Source organism: Acanthaster planci, linkage group LG12 (assembly GCF_054643075.1).
Source record: "Acanthaster planci isolate LZ-2023a linkage group LG12, COTS_SCS, whole genome shotgun sequence".
Classification (NCBI taxonomy): Eukaryota; Metazoa; Echinodermata; class Asteroidea; order Valvatida; family Acanthasteridae; genus Acanthaster; species Acanthaster planci.
Genome location: NC_141788.1, coordinates 10,474,563 through 10,490,516, shown reverse-complemented (window position 1 = coordinate 10,490,516; position 15,954 = coordinate 10,474,563). Strand labels below are relative to the sequence as shown.

General features: G+C 42.7%; 1 non-coding gene across 1 annotated transcript; it reads left to right on the top strand.

Moving 5' to 3' along the window:
* Window positions 1-14,917: 14,917 nt before the first annotated feature.
* LOC147797142 (U6 spliceosomal RNA) lies at window positions 14,918-15,024 on the top strand. The gene has a single exon (XR_015427437.1). It is a non-coding gene; the product is annotated as a U6 spliceosomal RNA (small nuclear RNA).
* Window positions 15,025-15,954: the final 930 nt, after the last annotated feature.

Below are 15,954 nucleotides of genomic sequence, written 5' to 3'. Positions count from 1 at the left end.
CTGGTCAAGTTGTTTTGAAACTTGTAGATGGATTTGAAAATCAGAGACAATGCATCTTTGCTGATAGTTAGTACACCAGCCCTGCTCTTGTTCATAAGTTAACCTAGCTGGGCTTGTCTTTTGTGGCACTCAGACTCAAGACTACAAGACTCAACCAATTCCACATTTTGCAAACCCCCAAAGTTTCCTATGGCTAAAGGAGATAAACTCTGCTTTATAAAAAGTCAGGAAAACTGTGTGTTGTATGGCAGGATAAAAAGCGTGTGACACTTTGACTAAGTATGGCACTGTAGTGTAACTAATAAGCGGATAAAACTAATAAGCGGTGTAAAACTCTCCTACAGGTTATCGTGACATCAACAAACCAAATACTGTCATTGAGTACAACAAGCATATGGGAGGAACCGATCCTGCATCACAACAGTGTGTGTACTATGCATATGCTCACAGATCGGTGAAGTGGTTGAAACGAATATTGTGCTCTTCTAGACATGTGTTCTAAATGTAAGAATAGTGTGTAATAGTTTTAACACCAATCGTAAACTGTCAAATCTTGATTTTTGTCTCTATCTGATCTAATGCCTGCTATCAGTAGGGAACAGTGGAGGTGCCGTACATGTGCAAGAGCCGTACAAGAGCATCCCTTGTATGTCAGGAAATGTACAGCATTATTCAGGCAAAAACTAGGCAAATCGCAACTGTTTTGTTTGCAGTACCAAAGCTTGAAAGCTTGGAGAAGGCAAATCCGCATGATTTGTAAGACGTGTAATAAGCCAATGTGTGACATTGGATGCTTTGAGAAATTTCACTCCTTAGATTCCTTAAATCTGTCAACAGTTTGCCAATTTTTGTTGGTTTTTATTCCAGTTGACCACAAATAATTCCCCCCTTTCAATGTTGTGGTTGAAACGAGCCAGCATGGTGAAGAAAATAGTGTGATTGACTACTTTGGTTTAAAGAATGTGCCAAGTTTTGTTGGGTTTTATTCCAATTGACTAGAAATCCCAATCTCCCTTCCCCCTTCAATGCTGTGGTGGAAACGAACGGACCAGCATGGTGTAGTTTCTCCCAACATTGAAACGGGGGGGGGTGACATTCTGTCCAATGATGGTAATTTTTGCTTTTGTTTTCAATGTAGACCTCTTACATCATTGAAAGTTGAAAACTTAATTTCCTTTTTGTCCGGCTAGTGCTTACTAATACGAATATCTGTTTTGTGAAATTCGGTTGTGAAAACATTAAAGGCAGACTAAGTAATTAGGTTAGTCTCCAGAAGTTTGTTGTATTAAACTACTCCACTATGTCAATGTTGGTTTATTACTCACTGCTAGTAAAGTCAGGTTATGCCCACACAATCTGTAGAGGGCCGCATGCAACCATACCACAGAGAGGGGCTGGCGCTGAAAGGGTTAATACTTCTACCTTGAATAGTTGTTCGATGGGCATCTGGTTCAATGGTCAGTTCCTCAACGATGGCCGCATTAGTAAGAAGTCCTTTGGACTTTGCAGATTATACCTTTTGTAACAGGAATTTTGGATTTAGGCCTATATTTAATCGGAAGGAAGCTCTTTTGGAGGAACTTTTCAATTCTCGTCCTCTCCAAAGTCAATTTTCCGACACTCTCCATCAAATCCCCTCCTGGGTATTTGGAGTCTGTATTGGGGGTCACTGCTCCAATGAGTCCCGATGTCAAGTTTTCCCTGCATCTCCCCCCCCCACTGAGTTTTTGGGAATGGGCCTTTCACAGAATCATTTCTGTATTTGGTTTGAGTTTCATGTTCCTTGATCATTTTCGGAAGAGGGTTGCGACGGGAAAATGCTAAGCCCTCAAGACTTCAGGTTTGTCAAATTGTTCCAACATTAATGCACGAGTTCAGCGGCGGCTATAGGCCTGCCCAATGTGCGCAACTGTGACGAGATAGGGGTAGGCCTAATTGTTAACTTTAAAACTTAATTTTTTAATCGAGACAACGGGAGACCCGTAATGAGATTCAGGGGCTTCTGTCCTTATTGTTTTTGGTGTATAGAGATCGGTTAGACAGGGAGCAAGTCTATGCAAAAGTGGCTCATTTGTACTGCGCTCAGGTAGCGTATGAGCGGGCCAGATGACCATGCCTGGCGGTCGCGCTTGCGCTATCAAAGTTGCAGCGCGCGGGCGGAAAAGTCAGTTCTTCCGCCGTCCCAAGTCTTCAGTTCGTCCAGTTTCCCTAGTCCTACAGTTCTGCACTTGTTCTGCAACTGGCTAATCTTGTTGCCCTAAAACTAGACAGCAGAGTTTCCAGCTTGCGCGTCAAGGGTGTCCTACTTGGTGAGTTCGGAGAAAAGAGAATCAGCGAGCCTGTTTCAGCGGATCGCCCGGGGCGGTTGTAGCAGATTGGCCGCTGTTGTTGCTTCCGTTTCCGCCGATAGAGTAGTTGGACAGGTGAGAGATAATTTTACGTGATTTTGTTTTTAGTTGCAGTACTTTTAAAGTTTACAGAGTAAGACTGTTTAGCGGCGTGTTTAGAGACTCAATTCCCACAGAGTAAGGAATTGAGAGCACGGACCTACACTGGGGGAATTCAGACGGCTGTGTTGAGTTACAGAGAAACCTGCGCGGTGTAGTGACAGGTAGACAACCCACCATTGTTTGACCAATTCCGGGGTCGTGACTCGAGATAAACCACTGCTTAACATGTCGCAGTGCAAGGCCAATTCTCTCGCGAGGGTTGTTAAAAAAACGACTGTACAGTAGAGTTAGAGCGAGAATATTTCCCAAATTTTGGCGACATGATTAATGTGTCAAGTGCCACCGATGTATTAGAGTTGTGCCAGTCCACTAGCGTATAGCGTATTGTGTAAGAGGCCAGTTGCAAAGCAGAGAGAAAGAAAAACTTTATTAATAATTTTCAGAGATAAAAGTGTTACAATCCGAAAAATTCGAAACTGTATTACGGATGGGTATTATTTTGTAGCTTGAATTTTCTCCGAGGCAACAAAGAAATCAAACAAGGTCACACTGACACAAGCAACAAATAAATAATTATGATTTAATGAGAATGTTACACTTAGCTTGTCAGAAATGAGGATAACCAGGAAACTACGGATTGGAACAATAGTTTACAATGATGAGGGTATAAAGAATGAAGAAAAGATCTTGTATAAATCAGTGGATCTGACGGGCGAGAGCTTGGTGGGCACTACCATGGAGGATGCTAATCTCTACGGATGGTGGAAAACAGATCAGTCCTTGAAATGAGATGCAAAGGGGACAAAGACCACATCAAATAAGAATGACCGGGCTCGAGAAAAAACGGTAAATACGGGCTTTGATGATCCCACAACTGAAACTGGATTCAGTTCACGAACTGTCTCTTCCAGACCAAAATTCAGCTCTGCTTTTCACTTGGTCTAGAGGAAGTTTTCTTACACATGTATAGATAAAATCTCCCTCCAATAACGAAAGAAAAATTTCGGAGGAAATTTTTGTCTCAGAAAAAGAGGTTCTAACATAAACCCAAAATTATCAAATCTTAAACTTACATCAAGTGCTTTTTGCAAAGTAACAAATGTACATCAAATTAAAACTCTTACTTTCCAGACAAAGAAATAAATGTCACTGTAATTAATTACAAGGATCTTAACTCTGGATAGAGCACCAGCAATACCATTGCTCCTTCCACCAATGCGGACAATCTTGAGTGGTTAAGGTTGCAAAATCAAACTCCACCGAAATAATCTTTGATTCTTGGTCTTAAACTCTCCAAAAACGCAAGTGGAATGTGATCTGTGTAAATGGTTTCTCCGGCACTATTTGTAACATACACTTCAAAGTGTTGCGCGGCAAGAATTAAGCCCAATGCCTCCTTTTCAATTGTGGAATATTTTGCTTAGTTTTTATTCAACTTCTTTGAGAAATAACTGATTGGTCGCTCGATGCCTGATTCATCATCTTGGAGAAGAACTTCGGCACAGCCAGAACTGAATCGTTCGTTCAGATTGCCTTCGATTTCTCAAATGCATTTCGGCATGAGTCAGACCAAACAAACTTCACATTCTTTCGCAAGAGTTTAGTCAGAGGAGTAGCAATAATGCTGAAATTGGGAACCAACTTTTTGTAAAATCCCCTCATACCTAGAAATATCATAAGTTCCCTTTTCCCTGTAGGTACGGGAAACCCTTGAATAGCCTGAATATTTGCTATTCGGGGTAGCACGTAACCCTGACCTACCACCTGACCTAAGTAGGTCACTGTTGCTTTAGAAAAACTCACTCCTTTTGAGTTTGATCACTAGGTTCGCTTCAGAAAGTTTCTTAGCTCACTCACAGGTTTCAGATGGCCTTCCCAGCTATCGCTGTACACCTGAACGTCAATGTAGACAGCACAATTCTCAAGCCCAGCAATAATTTGACTCATCATTCTCTGAAATGTAGCTGGGGTGTTTTTCATCACAAAAGGCATCTTTTTTATTGGTACAGACTATCTGATGACCCAAATGGGGAAATTTCTTTGGCTTTGTCAGCCTGAGGCACTTCCCAATAGCCTTTTAACAAGTCTATTTTACTGACAAATGCAGAATTTCCCATTCTATCGATGCAGTCTTCAAACCTAAGAACAGGATAGGAATCGATCTCAGTTACTGCACTGACATTTCGATAATCTATGCAGACCTTTAGGCTTTGGTACCATGACAATGGGAGAACTCCATGAACTCTAGCTAGGTTCTACAATGTCATGCTCCAACATGAACTTAATTTCTTCTCAAACCTTTGATAATTTGTCAGTGTTAAGTCTATACGGTGCCAGTTTCATAAGTCTTGTGTCTCCAACACCAACTTCATCAACACCAACATCTTGAACAGCCACTGATGTGTGGCCAAGTTTGCCAGAACAGAATTGTTAGTACCTTTGAAGCAGGCCTGACAAATCTCTTAATTGGTCAAGGATTGGTCAATCATTCAAATGGTCAAAGGGTTTTGCCCACGTTGGCAAGAATTTCTGAATTAAAAAAAGGCCGAGAACTGGTCTCGAAACGTGCTGCTTTCAGCCTTCACAAGAAGAACATTCTTCTTTGCGCTTTTGAAAAGGTTGCCATTGCATGGGACATGCAATCCAGTTTATTGTCAATTATGGTACCCAGGTACTAATATTCATTTTAATTTCAATATCACCACCATTTAAAACTAATGTTTGCATTTGATGGGAAATGTCCTAAACTCAAAGGGTAATTTCTTTTGATTTCATGGGATTCAACATGAAATTGTTATTGTTGCACCAAAAAGACAAATATGAAGAATTTAGCTTGCTTCTGTTCCTTCCCGAATAGCCCCCAATTTCTTACGATCCGAAAAATTCGAAACTATTTAAAGAATGGTAATTACTCTAGTTGTAATGCATGACTAGTTGTGGGTTTTTGTTCTTTATTCCATATTCCCTTTTCTCGCTCTTTCCACTTTACTTCCACTACTGTAATTAGTTAATGCGACTTTAGTGGAGACTATCCACTGTTTGACTTGACTGATCTTAATTAAGGCGGCAAAAGTATTGTTGGTTTTGTACAGGCAGCTCAGTTAATTTCTTAGTTAGGAAAAGGGAACAGTAGAGTTAAATTTTTATGAACCATTATGTTTATTGTGATCAGGGATATTTCTTTATAAAGTAATTGTACTCATAGTGTTGATTAGATTGTATTTGGTTAAGTTTGTACTTTGCACGAACTACATGTTACCCTTTCGAAGCTCTCAGCCCATGCGGTTGCTAGGCATGCAAGGCAATGCCTGTCATATCTTTACAGGTAAAATGCTGTTTTTCTTTGCCCACTTTTCGAAACAATAAATTTACTGAATACTCTGATGATCATCTCTCGCGCCCTTTATTGTGTCGGGCAATTAGCGTAGATTATTAAGATGATATTTTGGAAAGTACCAAGTAGTTTGGAAGAGATTTTTGTTGTGAAATTTAGGGAGCACTGCATCGAAATCACAAGGGTATGCAACGCATGTCTAGTGTGTGTGCATGATGAGCAGTACAAGTTTTTTGGTGTATTGTTGAAGGGCTTTGAATAGTGGGTTTTTTCTTGAATTAACGCATATTGGATTATTTGGGCAATTTATTTTCCGCACGTTAAACAAGTTTGATTACCCTGTAATCACTCTCATAATTTTGTGAGGGTCATGTGGATTGGTGGGGTTACCGTGCATTTCAGGGATGGAATGGGTACTTGTTGGTCAGTCAGTGCGCAGGGCTGGCCTGTGTGTTCGCAGTTCCATCTTTAGGTGCTTGATGCAGTCACCCCTGCATGTTTTTCTTAGGGTTCCCACCCTTTGCTTAATGGTGTAACATTTGAGTATCTGCTTTAAACATGTGTGCGTATTATTTTTGTAAGCCATATTTGTCCAAAAATGTAAAATGTAGAAGGAACTTAAGAGTGCCTGCCACATCTTTACAGGTGACCCCCGGGCCTAGACCTGAATAAATATATGGCGCCAGAGAGAGGATAAGTGACTCCCCGAGCCTTTCCTGGGCTCATACACGTACATGCAATACAACTAGGACCTGCGTGCCATCATAGTCATCCCTCATAGTCCAGAGGCAACGCCCCTGAAGAGAGTCCCAAGGCAACACCCCCCACCTGCATCCATAAGACCCCTCACATATACATGCAGCTGGAATTTTCTCCGATGCAACAAAGAAATCAAACAAGATCACACTGATACAAGGAACAAACAACAATGATTTATTGAGAATTTTACACTTAGCTCGTCAAAAATAAGGATAACAGAGAAAATACAGCCGGGAACTACTTTACAATGTTACATCAACTGTAATTGGATTCAGTTCATAGGCCTATACTGTCTCTTCTGGAACAAAATTCAACTCTACACTTCACTTGGTCTGGGCGAACGTTTCTTAGAAGTGTCACTCCACAGGCGACTCGCCGACAAAACACAGCCCTAGCCATGTGTGGCTCCTGTGTTTAAAATAATTTCATCTGATAGACTATTTGGACTTTGACTCTATTGGAAAAAAAATTGGAAAATTTTGGGAGAAATGTCCATATCGATCAGCTTATCAATTAGTAGGCGTTTCTGAATAGTATTGAATGCTGACGAGAAATCCACAAATAGAGCCCTGGCATGGTGCCCTACTATATTAATCATGTTGAGCTACATTGTGAACCTGCGTCAGAACGGCGTCTGCCATCGACTTCTTCGGTTGATAGGCAAACTGGTACTTGTCTATCAGAGAAGCGACTGCAGGGAGGATGAGCTTCATGATCTCGAAGCACTTCATCACGATGGACGTCAGGGCGACGCGGCGGTAGGCATTTAACTCTGACGCCAAGTTGTATTCGGGACCAGAGATGACAGTCGCCGCCTTTCAGCAGGCCGGAACACGCTCCCTTCCTACGACTGTTGGAAGATGAATGTGTATGGGACAGCTAGATGGTAGGCACAATTCTTAATTATGCATCTAGAGATAAAGTTGGGGCCAGTGGCTTTAGTTTGATTTACACGCGGAAAAGTCTCTGCTACCTGTTGAACGTTTAATCTTACGAGTGGAACCCCCAGCGCATCGAAGTTCATCGCACTTTCCCGCTACTTTGTAGTCAAGAGTAGAAAGTTAAGTTTATTTGCTGTTGCAATCGGGTAATTTGACACAAAAGCCAGTGTTTGTTTATGTCTTTTCTTACTGCACGCGAAAGTATGCATACAATTCCATGCAGCTCTAGTGTTGTTAGAAATGAAGCAGTTTTCTAGCCTCTCTTTCTATTTCTTTTGGAGCGTGCAATCTTTTGTCACTTTCCCAGCTATCTCCTTTCCCGTCGTCAACTTGATTTCGAAAGATCGCTCGTGACGGTGTCCTGAGTTCTTTCCAAGCCCATATTTTGTCATTCGGGAACTGTTTTGCAAAATGCGAATTCACGTGCAATTTTTCGCAAAATTTAATATGAGTTAATGATGTCCGTTGCCTCATCAATATCCTTTGCACTGCCGAGCAAAACATCCCACAGGGTAACATCAAACAACTTTGTAACGCTTCAATTGTTTCATTATCCCACACTTTCGCTCCTTTCAATGTTACTTTTCCTGTTTTTACAATACAGTATTTTGGCAGTCAGTGAGCACTGTTGTGATCTGAGTTCCTAATTGGTGATCCAACAATTGATTTAACGGCTGCTTCACAGAACAATAACACAAATCCAGTATTCTGTCCCTGCGAGTGGAGATTGCTCACATTGTTCATAATTCGGCAACGCCATTTAGCGAACAATGATTGAAATCGCCGAGTATTATCCTCGGGGAATTAGGTGACGCTGTTTCCATAGAATGAACAATGTCCCCTATTTCACGTGCTGCTAGAGCCGCGTTTCCATTAGGCGGGACACAGACAAGAAAAATGTCAACTTGATTGAACTCCCTCGGAAAGTAGGGTGGTCGTTAAATGTTAAATTTTATGTTTTATTTCTGTTAAATTTCTATCACTCCGAAACAACAAAATCGTGGACATCAAACGCATCACTTGGGGTTGTAGAGTTCAACTAGGTTTCAGTAAAACAAAACAGCCTAGAGTTCCAAAAATCACAATCGTTTACGCACCTTCAAAAGATTTCATCAACTTTGTTCCCAATAGATTTAACTTTACACAGAGTTATCACTGGTGAAGGTGGTTTAGGTCTGCGATTCAGAAATCTCTGTCTCACACCTCCGTGAATTCTTCCCTCTCCTGCAGGTTCTCTATCGCCTCTCTCGAGAGAGAGCGATCGTGTGAAGTAGATCAGCGGGCACAGGTTCATGTCTGCGCCGCAGCGAGTTCACAGAGTAGATCCCATTTATAGGAGATGACTTTCCCGTGGTCTTCTAGCAGTCCCAATCCTGGTCCTGATGTTGCCAGAGTTTCAACCAGAAGTATCCATAGAATACACAGTGCTTTTATCTCCATGTTGATGATCTAAAAAAGTTCCCCCTTCAAAGTGAAGAAAAACAAACGAAAAACTTAAAACGAAAACTTAAAAAATGAGAAATGCAAGCTGGTGGCCTCTACGCTGCGCCCTCTCGGCAGATATCGAGGGGGAGGGACATTGTAGAGGGCGACAGTTAGCCTCTCACTCATCGCCTGACAGTTGGGGAGGTCCCGTAAGGAACCACAATTAACCCTCTTCCTCCCAGCGTCCTTCCGGAAAGAAGGTCTGATACTGAGACGGACCGTGGATCGCACGATAAGGTGGTCGGTCCAGCACTCTGCACCTCTGAGAGCTCTAGTGATCCTGACATCCCGAAGGTCGCCACCACGCACGATGGCATAGTCAATAAGGTGCCAGCGCTTGAATAGCAGATGAATCCACGTGGTCTTCAGCTTGTCAGGGAACTGGAATGCCGTATTGATGATGAGGTAGTGATCAGCACAGATGGTGAGGAGGCTGAGCCCGTTGGAATTGGCAGAACCTACACTATGCTTGCCGATGGCTCCACCCCAAACGGTGTGGTTGGATTCCACACAGGAGTTGAAGTCTTGTCGGACCGGTGGATGCCTCGGGGCATCTGGTCGAGTAGATCGTAGAACTCGTCCTTGACGTCTGCGTTGGTGATGAGAGTGGGTGCATAGACACTGATGATGGTGGCATGTGTCTAAACCGCTCTTTTAGACCGACAGGGGCCTTGGGAAGGCGGCTGAGGAAGAATGTCTCAACTGCGAGTCCCACGCCGTGGATCCTGGCAGCCTCTTCTTGGAGACCCTTCCAAAAGAAGGTGTATCCTTCACCAGCCTTGGTAAGGGAGTCCTCGTTAGCAAAACGGGTCTCACTCAAAGTGGCGATATCGATATCGTACCTCTTCACTTCTGCAGCGATAAGGGTAGTATAGCAAGGAGGACGGTCGGCTAAGGCGAGATCCTTCGGATCGAGAAGCGTGTGGACGTTCCATGTCGCGGTGTTATAATGATGTTGTAACAGGCCGGCAAGATCGTCAATTTCTTATGTTTCAGCCGAATCAGGGAGGTCCTGGCGGGCGCAGCAACCCGCGCAGGAGAAAACAGAATTGACGATGTTTGGACTACCTTTTCTGGACCCGTCCTCAGGTAGAGCGAGCAACGCAGATCCCTTAATGGGGCTGCTCGGTCGTGCAGCCAGCTGCAGAGTGCGGGAATCACCCCAAACCCACCCCAAACGACCATCACAGCTGCGTTGCCATACGTGCGGTGGGCATGCTGGAGGCCTACACTCACGTCCAGGACCTGCCTCTGTCAAGGGCCCGATTGTCACTTCTGGACAAACAAAAACACACAGGAGTAAAAACGGACGGTGAAGGGGATGATTCCATTTAATGGATGGATCTTGAAGAGATCAAGGTGGCGAGGAGGGCGCGCATTCCTCAGCCTCCATTCCTGGAGAGCCCATGTCAGTGAAATACACGGAAGGGCTCAGTAGCACCGTGATCAGAATATTGACAAAAATATATGTAATTGGCAATTACATGATTCAGAGCACTGATTTTATATAATATAATGGCCAAGCCAGCCTTCAGCAGGTGAAAAGGCAGGTGTTCTAAGATGACCCACTGACCATTTAACCCGTGACTAGGGGTTACACGAAACTCTTGGATGGGCTACCTGTCATTGCTAACGAGCAGAACCTGCCCGGGTTTATGATCAGAGTTTACTTTCTCTTAGGCAGACTGCCGGCCTAGACTTACGAGCTCTGCCTACCTGGGTTTGCGATCAGAGTTGTACTCCTATAGGTGAGTTGCCTCCCACAACTAACGAGCCCAGCCTGCATGAACCTATCTGGTTTTCACACCTCTGCCATCGATTATAAACGGGGACTAGCGCAAGAAGCCAAGCAGTAGGTCTTTGGTTAGGAGGGATGTTTGAGATGCAGGTGATAGGATATTTCATGGGCAGGGAGTTGCTCATTTCTCCCTCCCATCCTGACCGTTAAGTTTTGACCCTGTCCTAACCCTTTGACCCCCAAAACTAATAGTCCACGGAATGCATACTGACAAAAAGTGGTAATTGATCAATTTTAGGGCATAAAGAACAAACACACCTTGGGAACAGGTCGGCTCCGATATTTGTTAGTTTGCTCGTAAATACTACATATCTTAAATTCGTGGATTATCGCTCTGGCTTTTTTGAGATCTGTGATCAAAAGAATATCACATCATCCACGATTATTGAGCGATGCAAAGCTCAATTTGCCAGGTACGGCCTACCACAAGACTTCATCTCAGACAATGGACTGCATCACACACCGCGTGATTTCAAGTCTGTCAGTGCGAAATACAACTGGAAGCATGTGACCAGATCCCCTTGTTATCCCAAATCAAATTGTAAAGTTGAAATCCAAGCGCTGCAAAAATCGGCAAGAACATAATGCGAAAAGGAAAAGCAGATTACAAAACCCATATCTTGCACTCATGCAATACAGAAACATGTCACAAGAAGGGACAGAGAACACGTCCACTTCTCCCTAGTAACCCTAAGTTGTTTACACCAAGAATTGGGACCAACGTAACAAGAAAGCTACAACAGGAGAAACAAGAAAAACAGAAAACAAACTACGACCAAAATACCCGATCTCCCACCATGCTTCACCCTGAAGACACAATTACGTGTATAATGCAGAATTCAAGAAATCCCAGGGTATGGACAAAAGCTGTCGTCACTAGGGTATGCAAAGAGCGTGATCATACATTGTAGAATCAGACGGTGTTAAATCAGACAAAATCGCAAAGACCTCATCAAACCTCAGTAAAGAAACTCAAAATATGACGATGACAACACTGAAGAACATCCAAACAATATTCAGTCAAATCCCCCTGTTGTGAACAACACCCAACATCTGAGTAATCCCGAATAAAACCAACGTTACAAGACAAGATATGGAAGTTAGGGCCTAAGTCCACTAATTAGACACAAGGATTAAGTACATTCTAATAATATTAACAAAAGTAATGAAACGAATAATAATAATAATAATAAATAAATAAACCAAAGCGGGAAACTGACATAAAATGCTTTAAATCTGTCAGATTGAAAACTTTATACATAATACATGTACTATTTTACTTCAGCTTGCCTATTTTCATTTGCATGTTTTCAGCTTGCATGTCCAGAAAGTTTCTCGAGTACACCACTTCTTATTTATAACCCGTAACATAAATTTCGGACTGATGTTCTGGAACACTGTAGTTTATATGGACTTTAAAGGCGGAATCCAGCCAATGATTGACGTATGTATAAACATATTTACATTAAGTTCTTATGATTAAGGAACATTTTTTATACAAACCATTGTGGTAAATGAAAGCTCTTTTAACATCGGGTTGTTTTGATTTGAAAGGTGGATGTAATGATTGAGGTTCACAGGCCTTTCCTATTACAGTCTACCTTCCCTTTAATCCCCTCCATGGTTATTTGGCATGCTTTCCTCATCAACATTGTTTACATTCCTTTCCTTGCCCACCGACCCTTTCTCTCTCCACTCCTTCCCACGGTATATAGCCCCCAGATGACCACCTAGTTTGTCTAATAAAATCCCAGGCTTAGCAGCACATCTGGATTGAAGCCTCTGTGTGTAACAGTGTATTATTACAATACAAGAGGCATGATTTCTGATATGAGAATGTGCCGGTTGTACTTTGTCACACGAAAACGGGGCCTGAATGGTTGGTCTAAGATAAGAAGCTTGGAGATGGTCAGATCGATGTTCGTCAATTGAAGAAGGCTACTGATGTCAGTGTAGCATCTAAGATTACAGGTAGGCCTAGACGTTTACTAGTCGGGGACTTGCCGACGACCTGTAAGTTCTGACCTTCAGAATGTCCTTGCAATTCTTCGAAGTCGTAACAGCTCTCGTTCGGTTCAGTCTCCCACTTTTCTAATTTCTCACAGTACCGTCCCGGCAGCACAAACATCTCTGCGTTTTATGTCATGCATGGGCATCCGTCTGCACTGAGTCTGCGTACTACTTCCATGCAGCTACAGATGAGGTTCACACCACGTGTCATCTTTCCACATTAGTTTTTTCCTTTATCTTCAGCTCTTCAACTCTGAGCGTCCTCACGGGCGGCGGTGTCTTTGCCCTCTCCGTCCCCAACTTTGAACGTCGTATCTTGAACTCATGATGTCGCTGCTTTCAAGTTCACCAAGTCTATTAATTCCACGCTGTCGGAATACCGAAATGGCTCATTTACCTGGTGGTTTGAATGTGGAATTTACCTCATTCAAATCGCCAATATCACAGACTCCGACAAAGGCCCTGTCGCGCCGAAAATACAGCCGTTAAGCTGGTGAGCACGGTTTATCTTCAATTCCCTAAAGTCAACTTTCCAGTGTTACGCAGTCATATTTGTTTCTTGTTTGGTTTTACGTACGTTTTCGGTTTTCATTTGAACAGTAGGCCTATCTATGGAGGTAAATTTTTCTTCAAACACATTTATTATGTAAAAATTAAATGAAGATTGCTGCGGACGTCAAAAGCACACTGGAAACAAGAGTCGTCGGGAGCATGCAGTAGAAGCCTGTTTTGATGATGTCACATTACGGCTCTGTAATTTAACAACTGTTCCATTATATTTCGGGGAATTAACGCGTCCGCGCTGCGCTTGCTCGCAATTAACTGTGAATTAAAAGGGGTCAAACAGTGAGTACTTTGTAATTTCTACATCGATAATGTTGACCAAAACCACATCGTATGATGAAGATGGACTGTCCCAATTTGTACCAGAGTAAGGTCCTGATGAATTTCATGCAGATGGCCGAGGTCATTTGCCGAGAATGACATTTAACTTGCTTTAACCGTTTTCTCTCTGATCTTGCGCTATAAAATCTCTATAACGGCTGCAAAGTCAAGAAACTCTGGGGTACCGAGTCGTATAGTTACATCATCAAATCGCTAGATTTTTCTTTCGCCCTCCTTGACGCTTTTTTTTTTACTTTGGTCATTCTCACCGTAGAAAAAAATCCAAAATGACGATTTTTTCATGAATCCGAAAGGAAACCGCCATGATATATAGTTATCATATGGCTCATTATGACCACTTCCCGGTTTGATGACTTTTTGCATAAGAGCAGTGTGGTTGATCTTTAAACGGAAAGCTTCGTGGCGTTGTTTATTCTCATTTAATGCTGTGGAGGGGGGCTGGCCAAGTTCTAGGGCGGGCAAAATGTTGTTGAATGCACGTGCTTCCTGCGTCGTGAATCATATGCGTGATTCAACCACGGTGTTTGTGAATAAACCAGAGTTTCACGGTTGGAAATCCGGTGTACGTGTGTCCCCTTTCTGGTGAAAGGGAGCCTGATATTAATAGTTCACGCTACAGTGTGTATCCAAATGGTGTATGAACATGGTTTACAACATCCATATACTCTACGACGCTTTGCAAAACGTTACGTACATGCGGTTCATCTGAACCCCCTGTGTAATGATGGTTCACTCCACGCATGCGCAGTACTTTGGTCTGACTTCAATAGACAACGTACACCATAGTCTTTTTGATTTTAAAAGCTTTTCCTTCGATTTTTTTCGCGCACTTCGGATTCAACATTGTTCCTGTCTGAGCTATGTGTGTATGTGTCGTTGTATTATTAGGCGTGCACACAGATGAGCGCCCACAGCGCCTCACGTAGACAGCGCGGTGCAAGTGCGCATGCGTACCGTAATAGTCTTTTGTTAACGGTATACCCGTGCGTCGCGTTAAAGCTGAACAAATATTCCTGGTTTTAAGGCAGAATGTAGGATTTTCCTTTAGGGCCAAGATCTTACAGTAGTGAAAATCAATTTTTCTGCATTAAATATTAAACTTGAATGTAAATTGCTAAATATAACAGTTCAATGCTGATATGTACGATTTTACGTTACTTATCATGACGTACCATGATTCAAAGGGTAGCCTAGTTTAGAGCACATAAAATACACGGTGGTAGACATGTTAATCGTGCTAGCTCCGGCTGCACATATACTAAAATTGGAACGATACAGAGAAGATTAGCATGGCCCCTGCGCAAGGATGACACGCAAAATCGTGAAGCGTTCCATATTTTTTCCCCCACTGTAACAGCTAATTTCATCAGAGATTGATTTTTTTTCTGTGGAGGGTGCCAAAAGGTAAATTTGGGCCCACACTTTTGAACTCCTTTCCAATGTCTCGATCACCCTTGAAATATAATTTTAATCATCATCTTATTGTCACCAGCTACGCAATTACATCATACTTTGGAAGCCACGATTATAAATCACAATAACCGACATCTTCAATTCTATCTATCACATACCATCAACATCCATCTTCACACTCATCAGCAGTATCAGCATTTTCTCATGACCATCAGAATGCATCAAGCATCCGCAAATCAGCATTAGCAGCACAGCATAATCATTGGCAATTTGCAGTAGCCACTTCAATGAATCATCATCACTCACAGCAGCAACATCATCATAATCATCATCATGTTCAGCATCAGTAGAAGTGGCGCCATAAGTATCAGGAGCATCAACATCGAAAAGTCAACAAGACTTGGCATCATCTTTGAGTTGACATCCGTTATCCTCAACATTATCCGAAGCATCAAGGGCAGCATCATCATCCCATTTTCACCATCAATGCCACCCCTATGTTAAAGTAATCATCAGGTTAGTAGAGTGGTGGTACATTCTTCGCCTTCCACGCCAGCAACCAAGAGCTTGTCCCAATACAAACTCGATTACGTGGGTGTTTCCCCAAGAATATTTTGTCTTGCAGTTTCTACCCATCTTCTTAAAATCCAGACTTATTTTCTTCATTGTCTCTTAAAAGGGTCCTGTAACTGACACTTGCCCTGTTGGGTTGAAATGAATGGGAGATTTTGAGACGCTTGGTGGTGGCAGACACAACAGCTCTTTTGGGTTGAAGTGGGCATGTGCGTGCAGTTCTAGCATGCGTGTCAGTTCTGAGCAGACGCACAACCGCGAAAAAGGACCGGTCTGTCTGCCGCC